This window comes from Heterodontus francisci, chromosome 5 (assembly GCF_036365525.1).
Source record: "Heterodontus francisci isolate sHetFra1 chromosome 5, sHetFra1.hap1, whole genome shotgun sequence".
Classification (NCBI taxonomy): domain Eukaryota; kingdom Metazoa; phylum Chordata; class Chondrichthyes; order Heterodontiformes; family Heterodontidae; genus Heterodontus; species Heterodontus francisci.
The window spans coordinates 175,182,163-175,199,253 of record NC_090375.1 but is presented as its reverse complement, the minus strand read 5'-3'; the positions used below and the strand labels follow the sequence as shown (position 1 = coordinate 175,199,253).

Sequence of the window (17,091 nt, the reverse complement as noted above, 5' to 3'; positions counted from 1 at the left end):
ATCCTTGGCATCAGGTGGCAGGACCGTATCTCCAACGCTGAAGTCCTTGAGGCGGCCAACATCCCCAGCTTATACACACTACTGAGTCAGCGGCTCTTGAGATGGCTTGGCCATGTGAGCTACATGGAAGATGGCAGGATCCCCAAGGACACATTGTACAGCGAGCTCGTCACTGGTATCAGACCCACCGGCCGTCCAAATCTCCGCTTTAAAGACATCTGCAAACGCGACATGAAGTCCTGTGACATTGATCACAAGTCGTGGGAGTCAGCTGGCGGACAATCATAAAGGTGGGGCTAAAGTGTGGCAAGTCAAAGAGACTTAGCAGTTGGCAGGTAAAAAGACAGAGGCAAGGGGAGAGCCAACTGTGTAACAGCCCTGACAACCAAATTTCTCTGCAGCACCTGCGGAAGAGTCTGTCACTCTAGAATTGGACTTTATAGCCACTCCAGGCGCTGTTTCACAAACCACTGACGACCTCCAGGCGCTTACCCATTGTCTCTCGAGACAAGGAGGCCAAAGAAGAAGTTACTATTTTCATTATTGTTGCCTCAAACTCCAATATACCTTTTTCCCCTTCCATCTCATTCCATTCACCCAAGACATCTACTAAAATGGTGGAACAACCCGTTTCTTTCTCATGTGTCTTCTCTTCGGCCAAACGCAGGCTGACGGCAGGATGCGATTGGTGGGTTTGAACGGAGGCGGGTCCGCGTGCATTCCTTATTTGGAAGACAGGTCGGTTTGTCCCGTGCTGGGTAAAGAGGCGGGGCGAGGGGCGGAGTTTATTATTAACGCTCGGCTTCCAGTTTCTGTGATTCACTGCACACACGGGAGAGGCATGAGTGTGTGATTGATGGGACCTAACTGAATTGGTGAGTTCGCTTACAGCGGGCTCGGAATAAAATATTCTTTTAAATGTGAATTCATTATTTTAAGGGTTTTGTTCATTTTAAAAAATGAAAAACTGTGGGACAGAAGAATTTCTTTTGAAAGGGGAACGGGAAGAGAGAGGAAGGACAGATATCAACGGGTGTAGAGTATGGATCTGCACCATGATTGTAGGATTTTCTTCGAGTCCGAGGGTGAACAGACCACTGTTCTATCCTTGACATGCATGTTATCGTGAGTTTCAGTATACAAGCCCACCCGGATTTGAAGTGAAGTAATGACGTTCTTCGAGTGCGAACTGGGCTAAATTGCGGATTCGGTGATGAACGCAGGCTCGATCGGGTTGTTGAGGTGATTGTGTTATGCAGCGTCCAAATAAACTGTAGCTTTTACTTTTCTAGTTTACGAATCATTTTCAGAACCTGTTGGGTAATGCTCTCCTGCAAAGTGATGCAACTTGCGTAACATTTTTGTTGTTAAAGTGTAACTCGCGCAATGTTTTTTTTTTCCAAAAACGACTCGATTTGCTGATCTAATGTGAAAGAGAAATCGTGGTGTTTCCAGTGTTGCTCGTCTTTTACAAGACTGATGTCTGGTGAAGACAGTGCCCTTGCGAGTACAATAGTGCAACGTTTATGTTGCGGTAACGTGTGATATGCATTGGTGTTTTTTAAAAAAAAAATCCATCCGGTTAGCCAGTTTCCTTCAGGGAAAATTAGCTAAAACCCACTTGTATATTATGGCTAGCATGTGCTTGTCAGCCCCACGCTGTCGTTGACTCTTTAATTCCGTCTGAAGTTGCCTTGCAAGCCAGTTTTCACTTTAAAGTTTTGAAAGCCTTCACTGAAAAAGATGGCCTACTGCGATCTCCTCAGGGCAACCAGGGGTATTGGCAAAAATGACCTGGTTGGTGTTGGCCATATATTTAAAAAAAAAAATTCAAGAATCTTTGAATCCTGGAATGGTGTCTCGGTTTTGGAATATGGTGCAGAAAAGCAACATTTGTAACTTAACGATGTATTCATTTCGAGTGTTTATTTTTGTTCATGGGATGTGGGTGTCGCTGGCTAGGCCAGCATTTATTGCTCATCCCCAGTTGCCCTTGAGAAGGTGGTGGTGAGCTGCCTTCTTGAACCACTGCAGTCTTTGGGGTGTAGGTGCACCACTGCTGTTAGGAAAGGAGTTCCAGGATTTTGCTGCAGTGATAGTGAAGGTATGGCAATACAGTTCCAAGTCAAGGTGATGTGTGGCTTGGAAGGGAACTTGCAGATGCTGGTGCTCCCATGCATCTGCTACCTTTGTCCTTTTTAGGTGCATTTTACTTCAAAACAAATATTTTCTGGATACAGTTGAGGGGTTTCCCATGGATCCAGCCCCTCAGTTCACCTTGGTGGGGAGGAACCTTACACAGTGGTCTTTCCCCATTGAGCCTTTGCTGCAGCTGCCCCAAGTTTTAGTGTGTCCCTCAGCACGTAGTCCTGGATCTTTGTCCTTTTAGGTGGTAGAAGTTGTGGGTTTGGAAGGTGCTGTTGAAGGAGCCTTGGTGAGTTGCTGCAGTGCATCTAGTAGATGGTACACACTGCTGCCACTCAGTGGTGGAGGGAGTGAATGTTTGTCAATGGAGTGCCAATCAAGGGGGCTGTTTTGTCCTGGATGGTGTCGAGCTTCAACTGGTGTTAGAGCTGCACTTATCCAGGGAAGTGAAGAGTATTCCATCACAGTCCTGACTTGTGCCTTGTAGATGGTGGACAGGCTTTGGGGAGTCAGGAGGTGAGTTACTCACCACAGGATTCCTAACCTCTGACTTGCTCTTGTAGCCACGGTATTTGTGGCTGAACCAGTTCATTTTTTTGGTCATTGATAACCCCTAGGATGATGTTAGTGGGGGTTTCAGTGATGGTAATGCCATTGAACATCAAGGGGAGATGGTTAGGTTATCTCTCATTTGAAATGGCTTTGCCCAGCACTTGTGTGGCCTGAATGTTACTTGCCACTTGTCAGCCCAAGCCTGGATATTATCCTGGTCTTGCTGCATCTGGACACTGGCTGCTTCGGTATCTGAGGAGTTGTGAATGGTGCTGAACATTGTGCAATCATTAACGAACATCCCCACTTCTGACCTTATGATGAAGGGAAGGCCATTGAAGCAGCTGAAGATGGTTGGGCCTCAGACACTACCCTGAGGAACTCCTGCAATGGTGTCCTGGGACTGATTGGCCTCCAACAACCACAACCATCTTCCTTTGTGTTAAGTATGACTCCTCAGCGGAGAGTTTTCCCCCTGATTCCCATTGACTCCAGTTTTGGTAGGGCTCCTTGATGCCATACAAATCCTGCCTGGATGTCAAGGGCCTTTTTATTTTACTTCAGTGATCTAATTGCAAGCAGAATGTGGTTCATATTTCTAATATCTACACATTGTTTTTGGGTAGGACCTACTGAAGTAGGAAACATGGAAAAAAAATCCAGATTGGTCAAGTGTACTCTTGGTGATACTGAATTGTGACCTCGTCCTAAACAGATGTGTACCTGTTGTTGACTGGTAGTTCTTTTTTCTAGAAGTAGACATTTTTGTGTAGATTTCTCTGGCCTGAAATGAATGGGAATGATGCACAAGATAACAACACAGGCAGTCCCTGGTTAAAGTTTTAAACTAACTAGTGTAATTTATTTGCAATGCGCTCATTGTGTAACCAGCTGATGCCATAATATTGGGATTGTTCTATAGATGCCAGCTTTTAAAAAGATATGCAGTTTCCTATTTGTGCATCTTGGTGGGGGGGGGGGATGCGGAAGAGGGTTTGTCACTAGAATTGTTTGTCTCAACAAGTCTAAATTCACAGATGCCTGTCGTTGGCTGGAACATCTGAATTTCTGTGTGGTAATGTGAAGGTGTCTACACCTAAGGAATAAATGTTTTCCACTAGTATTTTTCTTTTGAGCACTGATCAGGTAATAGGATAACTGTATATAAAATAAAGCTTGCTTTGCCCATGGAGATTCAAGGCACAAATGAGGCCATTTGCCTAATTGTCTCTTGCTGGATTTTTGCTCAAAGCAAATAAAGCTAATCTCTTTGTCCTGTACTTCAAATGATTACACTGCCCATCAATGTGTGTGCATGTCCACAGTTCCCTGAAGGTAGCAGGACAGGTAGATAGGTGATTTAAGAAGGCACAAGGATAATTTCCTTTAGCTGAGGCATAGAATGCAAGAGCAGGCGGATTATACTAGAACTGTATAAAACACTAGACCACAGCTAGAGTGCAGTGTACATTTCTGGTCACTGCATTCCAGAAGGGATGTGGTGATATTGGAGTTAGAGGAGATTTGCAAGGATGTTGCCAGGAATAAAGAATTTTAACTGAGGAAAGATTAGATGGGCTGAGGTTGTTTGCTCAGCAACAAATGAGGCTGATTTAATTGAGGGGCCTAGATAGAATGGATAGCAAGGATCTATTTCCCTTGGCAAAGAGATCAATAACCAAGGATCATAGATTTAAAGTAATTGTAGAAGGTGGGTGGTGGCTGGTGGGGGTTGCTGAGGAGAAAAGTTTTACCCAGAGGGTGGGGTCTAGATCTCTATGCCTGAAAATGTGGTAGATGCAGAAAGCCTCATCGTATTTATAAAGTACTTGGATATGCACTGGTAGTATTGTAACCTGCAAGGCTATACACCAAGAGCTGAAAAGTGGGATTAGGCTGGCATACACAATGGGCTGTGTAGCCTCCTGTGACAGTTTTCTGTTTTTTGTGCTTTATTTCTCAACCTCGAGTGCTCCTTTCTCTTACCATCTTTGAGCTTAGTTTGGCACACCTTGGTAGTTTCCCACTGTAGACTTGCAACTAGGAACTATTACTCACCCAAAATAAATTCATGTAACTACTTGCCAGAGGATACACCGTAAAGCTTTAGATGAAAGATCATTGGTCCATCCTCAATTGCCCATTAGTTTCTTTACTGTAATTCTGCAACTAAATGCAGTTCAAGAAAGTTCAGAACATTAAACTTTGTCCTATTCTGTACTTCACATAACTTGCACAATTCCCTCTATTGTACCATACAAAGGGTCCATATTACAAAACTGAATTACAAAATGTAAGCAAATGAGTTGCAGTCAAAAATTTGGCTTATCTCCTATAACCCTTCTGTTAATCCAAGATGTCTTTTTTTGCCATTTTTTTCCTCCTAAAGATGCTGACTTCTGGACTGTATGTCCACAGGCATTTCTCACCTTCCTGGGTGTTGCTCAAATAGCTATTGTGTGAATCTAGACAATACAATTTTTCCCCTATCTGCTTCTGTACTCTCCAACCTGTGATTTTTCTGTCCACTGTTACTGGAGTTTTTTTTATTTATTTAGAGATGCGGTACTGAAACAGGCCCTTTGGCCCACCGAGTCTGTGTCGACCAACAACCACCCATTTATACTAACCCTACAGTAATCCCATATTCCCTATTACCTTCCTACACTAGGGGCAATTTACCTATCACCTGCAAGTCTTTTGGATGTGGGAGGAAACCGGAGCACCCGGCAAAAACCCACACAGACACAGGGAGAACTTGCAAACTCTGCACAGGCAGTGCCCAGAATCGAACCCGGGTCCCTGGAGCTGTGAGGCTGCGGTGCTAACCACTGCCGCCGAGTTGTGAAGTGCAGAAGCAGAGAACCTGGTATGTTCTCTTGGAAGAAATGGCAAACAAGCCATTTCTGTCCCACGATTGCACTTTTCAGAAGGTGTTGCTAAATAATCAAACAGGAACACAGGGCACATTGTCCTTTCTCAACTTAGGGGTGCCAAAGTGATTTTATGCTATTGCTGCCATGTCAGGTAATGATCAGTATTTTGTACTTGGCAGAAGTGTAATTGTGTTGATGGCATTAGTGCTGTGGGGCAGAGGCCAGTGTTCAGAACTCTGTCTGACTCCATTTAAGTTAGAGAATCTATTAATGGTTATCCTTGTCTGAACTCCAGTAATGTGCAGCAGCTGTTTTACAGTAATTCGCTTATTGCTTGATGAGCTCAACTTCAAGGTTACAATCTCATATTCACACTATTATTAATAGTTCCAGTTTCGTGCAGTTTATGATGTGTGAACTCAAGATTCCTGCATTATCCTCAATTACTAGAAATATCACCGTGAAGTTAATTGTCTCAAAATTCCGTGTTTTGTATGAACGATATGAAGCATTTTAACTGAGTTTCAATCTTGACTGTAATTGACAAACTTTCCACCCTCCAGTTCCATAGTCTATTATAATTGGCCAGGATTTACTGTCAAGTTACCATTATTTCATGCACCAATCACACAGCAACTTTGGGCGAGGGTGGCTGCATGATTAAACTCAAAAATCTGGACGTTGTTGTCGATATGCACTGTTATCTTTCCAGAAACAGCATCTCTCTATCTGAATCGTGATCCGAATACATTGACATGAAGTTCATCTAATCGCATATTAGATACGAGCTAAACTCACCAGTTATTCCTTGTCTATTTCAGTCTACATATCCTTTTACTGGCATGGTGACCTTAATTACTGCCAAACATCCATCCATGGCATTGAAGTTAACTGACAGGTATGTAGTCGTATTCCTTCAGCTTTTAATTGTTGGAGATTTTTCTTTTCTTTTCTTTCTCTCAGTACAATCAGTATACCCCTCTGTTTGTTTATTTCACTTCCTATACCTGACTGACATTGAGTGCACTATTCTAACTTGCACTTCCTGGTTCAGGCTCTGTGCTGATAATTACAGTTCTTTAATCATTTGCTTGCCCTGTTAACACAAGTCTCAAGTCTTCTGTAGAAGGCACTGCCATTTCACTCTCAGCAACTTGCCATGTAAAGGCTCATGGAAATTATATGGGCAAGGACAAGTGAAACAGATGGCTGCCATCGGTATGACTACAGTAAATTCTGGCCCAATATGTTTGGGAATGTTTCAGATCATCATTGTTTTGGGGTTAATATGGCTTTTATATTTTTTTTAAAAACTGCCTGTGAGCTGTGCTTTGGCATTCTCTGAAACACCATTTATATTCTCTAGGCCAGAATATACAGATTAGTCAAAAACATTACATCTGTTAAATGTTCAACGTTCTCATGCTGGCTATCACCTCTTCATTACTACTACTGATCTGTATCCTTTGTAGCTGTCTCACCCTGATACGCAGCTGGTATTTTCATGAAAGTTGTAGAAACTGTTCAGTTATAACTAGAGGGGCAAAGTACCTCCTGTTTTTTTTAAAACTGAGTTGGCATTGGTAAGGTCCCTAATGGCCTTTGGGCTTTGAAATGTATTTATGGCTTCTGCTTGTATGCAGGCTCTCAAACCAACTGCTCTGCTCATGTGTCCCATGTTCCCCTTGTTATGGTTATGCAGTACTCCATTCACAACCTGCATGTTCTGATATGAGTTGAGATGAGGGTTTGGGATTGTAATTAAGTTAAAAGAACTGAACTGGTAAGGCTCTGCATGTCCGTGTCACCTAGGTTTATTCAGAATAACAATCTCTTGGTGTTGCTCATAGACAAAAATATAAAGATTCTCTTTCCATTCTGGTTCTGTCTTCCAATTTGTCTCCAATATACCTCTTCACCCTTGTAGCTGTATTTCTGACTTTTTTTTCCCCCAAACTCTTTTGACTTCCCTTTATTCCAATTGTTTTGCAACCTGTTTCCCTTTCATACTGTTATAATCTATGCAAATGTCAAAGGACTGCAAATAGAAGTTAAGAACAATAACTATCTTGTTACCTGCTGCTACCTGGGGAACTGAGGCACAGCAAGGTGGCTGGAATAAGCACATGGACTTGATTCAGGAACTACGTAGTTTTAAATAAAGAGCACTTTTAAAAAAAAAAAATTAAAATTATAGTTGGGGCATCTGCAATATTCATTTTTTTTCTCTCCCTTCATTACTGTTTAGGCTATGTTACTTTTGAGTCCCTATTTTCCTTGATGTCAAGTATGCTGACTGACTACTTCCTCTATTGTAAATACTGACACACAATTATTCAACATGTCTGCTATATTTTATTTTCATTGACTATCACCATCAATTTTTAAGGGACCTACACTGTACCTGGCCACCCTCTTTCTCAATATTATATAAAATTGTGTTGACTTAGGTACCCCTTACAAGTTTCTTTTCATACTCCCTATCTGTTTGTCACCCTACAATGTAGATGGTGGGAAAACTGCTAATTTATTGTAACAAAGGCCACTGATAATGGAAGAGAAATTTGATCCCAGATTTTTATCACATGGAATTATAAAACATTTTTTTTAATGAAATTTGACTTGGTCAGTTGCTAGAATTGTAATGGACTGCTTTCAAGGAATAGATAAAAACCTCAAACTGCCATGGAACAGTTCTGGAAATCGTAACTTTGCAAATGTGGCAGTACAGATAGAGCCTGAAAGAAATACTTTTGTATCAACAACAACTTGCATTTATTTTGTTCCTTTTTTAATGTAGGAAAGTGTCTAAGGCACTGAAGAGATCTAATGAAAAACTGGCACTGAATCAAAGGAGGGAGAATTAGTCGTGAGCAAAAGCTTGGTTAAGGGAATGAAGAGACAGTGGTTCAGGAGGGAATTCCAGAAGAGATGACTAGGGCAATTGAGGGCATGGCCACCAATGGTAAATTGACAAGAGTGGTGGTGCACAAGAGGCTGGAATTGGTGGAACAGTGCAGGGGACATTTGTAGGCCTGGGGTATCATCTGTTTGAATTTATTACTATGCTTCAATTTTCTCAACATTTTAAGTTTTGCCTTGAACTTTTGTTTGCCAGGACTGGCATCATCACTTGGGCAATCACTGAATATAGATTAAACATTTCTGCTCTATCCCAATAAAGTAGTTTTTCATTGGCCTGTACAAGTATATCCCTGAAACAACCAGTGTGATGTTTTCACTTCTCATAATCTGCAATTTTAAGCTTGTTTGATCGCTGATGTGTGTTGAACTAGGAACAATTTTGTGGTGAGGCATGTTACCTTTCAGAACTGAAACTGCTGAAATTAATCTCGGGGAATCATCATGGCTAACATAATTGCTACTTGTCAGTCCGGGCTAGATTTATTACTGCTCCTGCATATCCAGGGATGATTAGCTAATTTTTATATGGGTATACCAGTGATGCATGCATTTGATATGTTCTCTTGAATTTTAATAACCATCCTGTTTTGATTTTAATATCAAACTGTACTTGTATTTTGGAATGAGGAAAATGCATCATTAAATTGCTTGATGGAGAGATTAGTCTTCCACAAATACCCTTTCCAATAACTGCACCAACTGAAATATAAATGGAGTGAATTAAGTTCTTTCTAATTGTTGCAGTTCTATAGGATGCACCCATCAGTTGGTTTACATTCTGGAAATGATTATGGATAGGCAATCAAATTCATACAATTTTCATTGTGTAAATAGCACAATGCATTTTTAACTAGTTGTCCAGTCATACATTTCTGTTAGTAGCAACACAGAAGTTATTAATACCAAAGCATTGATCCTTTTGTTGTCTAGCTAGATATGGCCCGTGGACATCGGAAACTCCAATTCCAGCAGCAGAATGCGGGGAAGCAGGCTGAACAGGAAAAAAGAACGTGATCAGAAGACTGCTGCAAGAACAGCTCTTGTCTGCACTTGCTGTATCTTTAGGGTAAAGGGAGCTGGGGACCAAGCATTCTTCTGAGCAGCTCTTCATCCTAATTTAGGACCTAATGAAGTATGACAACAGTGATGTAAATTACTCATTGTTAAAATAAGGAATGGCAGATTCTGCCTTTTCGGTCTAGAATGTGGACAATTAATCCATGCACAAATTGTTTTGTAAGTCAGACTTTTGCTGGTTGATTAATACAAAATATTGTATTTACACAGTCCACTTTTGTTTTTGAATATAACCATCTACAGCACAAAGTTGTTAATTTAGAATGTTTTTTGGGCTGTACATAGAGTCCAGTCCAATTGTTTCCAGTAACTTTAATCTCATTAAAATGTCTTGATTCCTTTGTGTTGATTGTCCTTTAGATTTCGAGGATCACAAAATTGCTACAGGAACATTCTTTAAATTGTTTGTAAATCTGTTTCTCAAGCTTCAAAAGGGTTTTTTAAAAACCTTGAAAATTAATGAAACCACTGATGGATTTGATGCAGGACATTTGAGGATAACACTTGGCAGAAAGTAGACCTCAGTACAACTAACCAGCTCTTGGTTTCAGATTTTCCTGGTACTAAACAAGAAAATGAAAGATCAGTTGGATGCAGGATTTACAGTATGTTGGGGGATTCTGATTGCTTCTATATTGAAACCACAAATTGGCATACCATATACTTAACCAAGCCTCTTGTTTGTATTTTTTTCATCCACTAGGTGAACTACCATCATAACTGTTGGTCCTACCTAATTACTAGATTGAGAGTGTTAAATGAGCTTTGTTCAGACGGAATAATTTTCTGTGAATAGGAACTGTTTCAGAAGAATTTTTAAAATGTTTCAGCCAGGCCGATTTGTACAGAGATGTCTTAAGGCACATCATATACATGACTTGCTCTGAATTGCAGTGGCCATCTTGGAGTTAAACATAATTTATCTTAATTAGTGTTGAGGGAGGAATGTTGGTTCAGACCCTTGGGACTCTACTCTAGCCTTTGTTCCTTTTATATGTAAGCCCAGAGAAAAAGAAATCCTAACTGAAAAACCAACAGCATGAAAGTAATAAGAAAATAGAAACTTTTTAAAAGGATTTTTAAAAAGTTCTTACAACTATTGCGTATGTGCAGATCTTGACTTTAGTCATAGCTATTTTGTTTTTGATCTGGCTGTATCTAACTTGATTTTTATTTGATTGTATAAAGAAGACAGAAGTAATGATATTAGATCCAGATGCCAGATCCCAAGCACTTTGAACAACCATCCTAAAGTGCCAGTGGCACGACAATGCCTGTTGTGCAAGCATAAAGATGAGAGTGTGCTGACTTGTCATTTCAGGTATGTACCTTTTTGGCATTTAATTTATTTAATGTGACTAACTCAATTGCTGCATTTAGATCTCCATAACTGAGACAAATGGATGGCTGTCAATAATACTGTGACTCCATTCTGTAACTCTACAGAAACCTGCCCCGAGCAACAGACATCAGTCATTCCTGATTAAATCTGGAATTCTGTGCATTTACTGTGATTATCCAGTTTGTAATGGTCAGCACAGGAATTCACTGACATTATAATTTGGAAGTCCATTCACCTTTTGGGTGTGCTGAATGATTGATTAAGCAGGCATTGTGCAAAGCTTGTAAATAAAATATTGCCTGCAGTGTATTTAAAAAAAAAACACTGATCTAAGCATAAGCTGCTTTGGCAAGTTAGTTGTATGTTTAATGGAAGTTCAGGTTTATCAAGAGAAAGCAAAATTCACTTTACCAAAAGGTTAAACCTGAGAATCTTAAAGATCAAACCGCAATCTGAAAAACCTTTCCCAAAACCATCAATTTGAAATTCAAAAATACTGTACTTCAAAAAAAAACTGGGTAGATGTTGGTTTAATTCTAATGATTTTTCAGGAGTCTGAAAGGATGTCTGATTTAGGATGCTAATTGCTTGATTAATTGTTTGTGCTCTTGTCTAGCGACACCAAGGCATCCCACTGCTTTTACGTCCAGTGTATTATGCTGTGAGTTGTTTCCATAAGGAAGAGCCTTTTATGTGACTAGCCCGTTGGCCTAACCGGGGAGCAGCTAGATATGATTTTGGGCTGGAGTAGCCATTCCAGTCCCATTTAAAGGTAAATATGCCACTTGATGTCAGCTCAGAATTCAGTGTCTCATCTCTACTTGTTGGGGCTGTCTGAAATGGAACTTGAACCCATAGCCTTCTGACACAGACTGAGCCATAATTCACTCTGTATTAAATGACCAAATTCTACCACTGCTTAACCACCTCAATCTTTATTCATTCCAAACAGACATACAACATTCCTTGTTCATTGTACTTTTGTAAAGTTTTTGCCTAACCTGGCTACTAATCAGTACATTGTGAAAGAATTTGAAGTGTAAAAATGAGGTTTTTATTTAGCATGCACAAGCTTGTGCTGACAATGATGTCTTGAAACTTTGTTTTGAGGCAATAACATACAGAAAATGCTGGAAACCACTCTGGTCAGTGAATATATGATGGAAAGAACAAACAAGTTAATGTTTCAGTTGTGGCTGTCAAAGGCTTACAACATTTTAATGACTGGCTTCCTCAATCTCAGTTTGCATACTATATATGTAGTTAGCTTGGCTTGATGGTAGCACCCTTATCTCTGAATCAGGAGATTGTGGGTTTAAGTGCCACTTTCAGGACCTGAGCACATAATCTAGGTTTAAGTTTCAGTGCTGCATTGTTTGAAGTGTTTCCCCCTCAGATGTTAAACTGAGGCTCTGTCTGCCTGTTCTAGTCAGCTTAAATCTCATGGCACCTCAAAGTGAGAATGAATGTTCTAGCCAACATTGATCCTTCAGCCAACAGCACCATGGAGATATAATTTGGCTATTTATCATTTGTTCATGGAACTTTGCTGTATGTAAAGTGACTGCTACATTTGCCTATATAACTGACTTCGCAATAGTATTTAATTGGCTGAGCATACTTCGGGATGATGTGAAATAAATGCAAGCTTTTTTTCTAGTGCCATAGAATTTGTTTATGGGTTTATGTAGCCTGTTCTTTCACCTTGACCTCAATGCAATCTAATTTTGAGCTGCACAGTAGCTGAAATGTGAACATTTGAAGTTTAAAATGTAATTTTTCAAGTTGGTGCTGCATTAGGAACCTTGCCATCCTGCCCGCTATTTTAAATACTAATTTTGTGAAGTCAAAATTATCTTTGCACAGTATTAGAAATGTTTGTGAAAATGGATGAGCTAGTAACACAACTAGCACTATGCATTTTTGAATTTTAAACTCATTCTTATGAATGCGTTTCTTTCTAGACTGCAAGTCACAGACCAATCCTTTGGTGTCCTGAATGTAGAATCTGCAGATGCAATCTAATAATGGTGACCAGCTATAACAAAGGAGCTTCATTTGAATTGCTTTATATTCCTTGTCTTTTCCCCTCTTGCCATCTGGACCATGGCAAAACCACTTAATGTATGTAACTATATTGGGTACAATAACATGTAGTAAAGTAGTAATTCAGCTAATTTAACTGTTTTGTCTGTACCATTTATGGCAATTGTCAACAATTTTAAGGTAACTCTTCAGCTTGATTGCATTTACTTTGTATTACTTTTGCACTATATTGCAAATACGCCAACAGTAAATGTTGCCGTCATTTCTGGTGATATAACCTGGTGCTCCAGGCAGATGAAGCTATAGAAGGTAACTTGACCACCAAGTTAAGCATCTCTGATAACCCAGGAGCAGGGATCCAGTTGGTGCCTTGAATCTGTAAATTGGAGGTGTTGCTTCTCTATGTGGATAGCTACTGACTTACAGAATGTCTATAGCAGACTTCTTCCTTTTACTGCCTCCCACTTACTACCTACTTTGCTTGCTTTTTTCCCTCCTGAGTGAGGAAACTTCTAAATTTTGCTCAGTCCCTACTAGTAACCACCTGGTTAAAACCTGAGAATTTGCAGTTTGTAGAATTGTAGACATTGGCTGGTTATCCTACTAATCGAGATTGCAAGACAAGATGAAGGACGTTCAACCCACCTTAGTTCAGCTACCCTGCAGAATCTTGAAGCTCCTTTTCCCCCCTGCTGCTGCCCCAACCCCCATCTGTGTCTTAAATGATTTTAACCATTTCTGGGTTTAAAAAGCCCAAGTTTCTCCAGTCTTTCCTCATAACTCAGTCCTTTAACACTAGATTGGCATACAACAAACTTGGTAATAACAGCTGGATGCAGTCTGAGGTGTAGCCTGACCAGAGCATCATACAGTTTGATCACAACTCCCTCTGACTTGTATTCCACTGTTATGTAGTTCAACATCCTATGACTCTGACTCTATTGACTTTGCTGCTCTACATTTGTTGGACATGTTTGAGTGTCAAGGTCTATTAAAACTTCAGTTAGCCATGGCTCCGTGGTAGCACTCTTGTCTCCTGTCAGAAGTCATGGGTTCAAACCACACTTCAGCGACTTAAGTGCATAATCCATGCTTGTGGTTCAGTGCAGCATGAGGGAGTGCTGTTGTGTTGGATGGGCTGAGAGGAGACATTAAACTGAGGCTTCATATCTTCAGATGCAAAAAATCCTATGCCACTATTTTCAGAAGAGTCCTGGCCTAGCACATCAAGCAAGTGGTCAGAGGTATACTTATCAATGTCTGAAGTGATTCTCAACTCTGCACAGCCAACCACGACGCCCACGTGAGGAATAAACCGAATTCCCTAACCTGGATTCATAATTTTGCACACTAATCCAAACGTGTTGAGTGTGGCATAGACACAAGAATTAGAAGCAGGAGTAGGCAATTTGGCTCCTCGCCTGCTCTGCCAGTTAAGATCATAGCTGAACTGATTGTGGCCTCAATTCCACCTGTCTGTCAACCAACCCTCCCCCACCCCCCCAACATAATCCTTGATGCCTTTGTGGATCAAAAATCTGTAACTGCCTTGAATATATTCAATGACCAGTCTCCACTCTTATCTGGGGACGACAATTTGACAGACTAATGACCCTGAGAAATTTCACCATCTGTCTGAAATGAGACCCTTAATTTTTTAACTCCCCTAGTTCTAGACTTTCTCAAGGGGAAAATATCTTCTCAGCATCCATCTTGTCGATTTCCCCTCGGAATCTTGTATCAAATAAGATCATCTCTCAATCTTCTAAACTCCAGTGTGTATAGGCTCAACCTTTCCTCATGAGAGCTCCTTCATCCCAGGAATCAGTCGAGTGAACCTTCTCTGAACAGCCAATGCAATATACCCTTAAGTAAGGAGACCAAACTGTACACAGTACTCCAGAGAAGGTCTAGCTAAGGCCCTGTACAGCTGTAGCAACACTTCCCTACTTTTATACTCTTCCCTGGCAATAAATGGCAATGTTCCATTTACCTTTCTAATCACTTGCATGCCAACCTTTCCTGATTCATGTACCAGGGCACTGATCTCTGTACTGTAGAGTTCTGCAGTCTCTCCAAATAGTATACTGCTTTTCTGTTCTTCCTGCTAAAGTGGATAACTTCACATTTTTCCCATGTTATACACCATCTGCCAAATTTCTGCCCACTCACTTAACCTATCTAAATCCCTTTGTAGACTCTCCTTGACTGCTTACTTTCCTACCTATGTCATCAGCAATTTTCGCTACCATACATTTGGTCGCTTTATAGATAAATAGTTGAGGCCCCAGCACTGACCCCTGTGGCACTCCACTAGTTGTAGCTTGCCAACCTGAAAATTACACATTCATCCCTGCTCTCTACTTCTTGTTGACTAACCAATCCTCTTATCTATGCTAACATTACCCCCTGCACCATATGTTCTTGTGTAGTAGCCTTTGATGTAGAACCTTACCAAATGTCTTTTGGAAATCCAAGTACACCACATCTGTAGGGTCTCCTTTATCTATCCTTTGTGAGTTCCTCAATTCTCCCTTTTACAAACAGTGACTCCTGACGATGTAGAGCAATTGCTAACGTTTAGTGTGTGCTGCACACATTTGCCAGTATGAATGGGCGCTTGACATCACCACGCAATGATGTCCTCACCCCCTCTTTGCTTTTCTCTAACCCCCCTCCCCACCCAGCTGCTCGTTCCAGGCCTTGCTGCTGCTCTTTTCTCCCCCCGCCTCCGGTCAATGGTTCTCTGCTACGCCACCTGAAGAAACAAGGCGGGCTGCGACATGGAAGCAAGTGGCTAAGAGGAGGGAAGCGGAGCAGGCAGTGTGGGGGGAAATGCAGGGAGCGAGCAGCCAGAGGCGGGGAAGCGGAGGGCAAGCGGCTGGAGGCAGTGGGGGAGGGGTGAGCAACAAGCCCAGGAGCAAGTGGCTTAAGGAAGGCAGCGGGGAGCAAGCGTCGAGAAAATGGGTGCAGGAGGGAGCAGTGAAGAGCAGCATGATGGCAGGAGGGAGCGGGCAACTATTTGGGGGGGGGGGTAGATGGAGACAGCGATGCCAACCATTGAGGGGATTTTCAGGTTGAAATTGTTTTTTTGTGATAAATTGAGCAGCGCCATCTTTATTACTGGCAGCTGCCTGAGATGTCGCAGACAGTGACGTTTCAGTGGATGAGGCTGCATTTGTGCATGTGCTAGTACTGTGTCACCTAGTGGTTGCATTATCAGCAAACAGCCTTTCACAAAACCATGTTGGCTCCATCTGATTGTATTATGATTTTCTAAATGTCCTGCTGTTACCTCTAATGGATTCTAGTATTTTACTTATTACTGATAGGCTAACTGGCCTATAGTTTCTTGCTTTGTCTCCCTCCTTTCTTGAATTGAGGTGTTACATTTTCTGTTTTTCCAATCTGATGGGACCTTTCCAGAATCTAGGGAATTTTGAAAGATCACCAATGCATCTATCTCTGCAACCATGTCTAAGACTCTAAATGCCAACCATCAGGTCCAGGGACTTGTCAGCCTTTAGTTGCACTAGTTTTTCCAGTACATTTTCCCTAGTGATCGTTTTAAGTTCCTCCCTCCCTTTTATCTCCTCTTTTTCTGCTATGCTTGGAATGACTTTTTGTGTCTTCTGACTTGTTCCATTCTTGGTCCTGAGTGTCCACACATTTCTGACCTCGACTCGTCTGGGTTTATTGGATAGGTCCTTGGGGTCGCCAGAGGTAACAGTGCAAGGGTGGGGAGAAAAGTCATTGCTAGAAATGCTGCAGCTATGATACAATTGGCTAGCTAAGAGTGGAACCAAATAAGGGCAGTCTCAATAAACTGCACAGTGGAGGTGATGCTTTGGTGGAGGATGATGTAGTTGACCATGTTGAGAGCTCCAAAGATTGATGTACTAGGAGAGATTATGCACCATTGTCAGACTTATTTAGTGCTGTGGCAGGGTAGAAACCTGATTGGATAGATCCAAGCATGGAGTTGTGGGCAAGATGGGCATAGATTTGGAGGACTTTGAAAGAAAAGGTGGGGTAGAGATGGGCTGGTAATTTGTAAGGGCAAAGGAATTACAGGTGGCTTTTGGTGGGTGTGGGTGACTGTTTGTTTGTTTTGGAAGGAAGATAAAA

The 17,091-nt window shown here is 41.3% G+C and overlaps 1 long non-coding RNA gene across 4 annotated transcripts; it reads left to right on the top strand.

The window, feature by feature from the left end:
- Window positions 1-802: 802 nt before the first annotated feature.
- On the top strand, window positions 803-13,094 carry LOC137370150 (uncharacterized). Of its 4 annotated transcripts, none has more exons than XR_010975095.1 (6): window positions 803-875; window positions 6,395-6,471; window positions 9,429-9,630; window positions 10,764-10,896; window positions 11,534-11,689; window positions 12,882-13,094. It is a non-coding gene; the product is annotated as an uncharacterized lncRNA (long non-coding RNA). The 4 variants fall into 4 exon arrangements; XR_010975094.1 differs by having other exon boundaries at window positions 9,429-9,734; XR_010975092.1 differs by having other exon boundaries at window positions 9,429-10,180.
- Window positions 13,095-17,091: the final 3,997 nt, after the last annotated feature.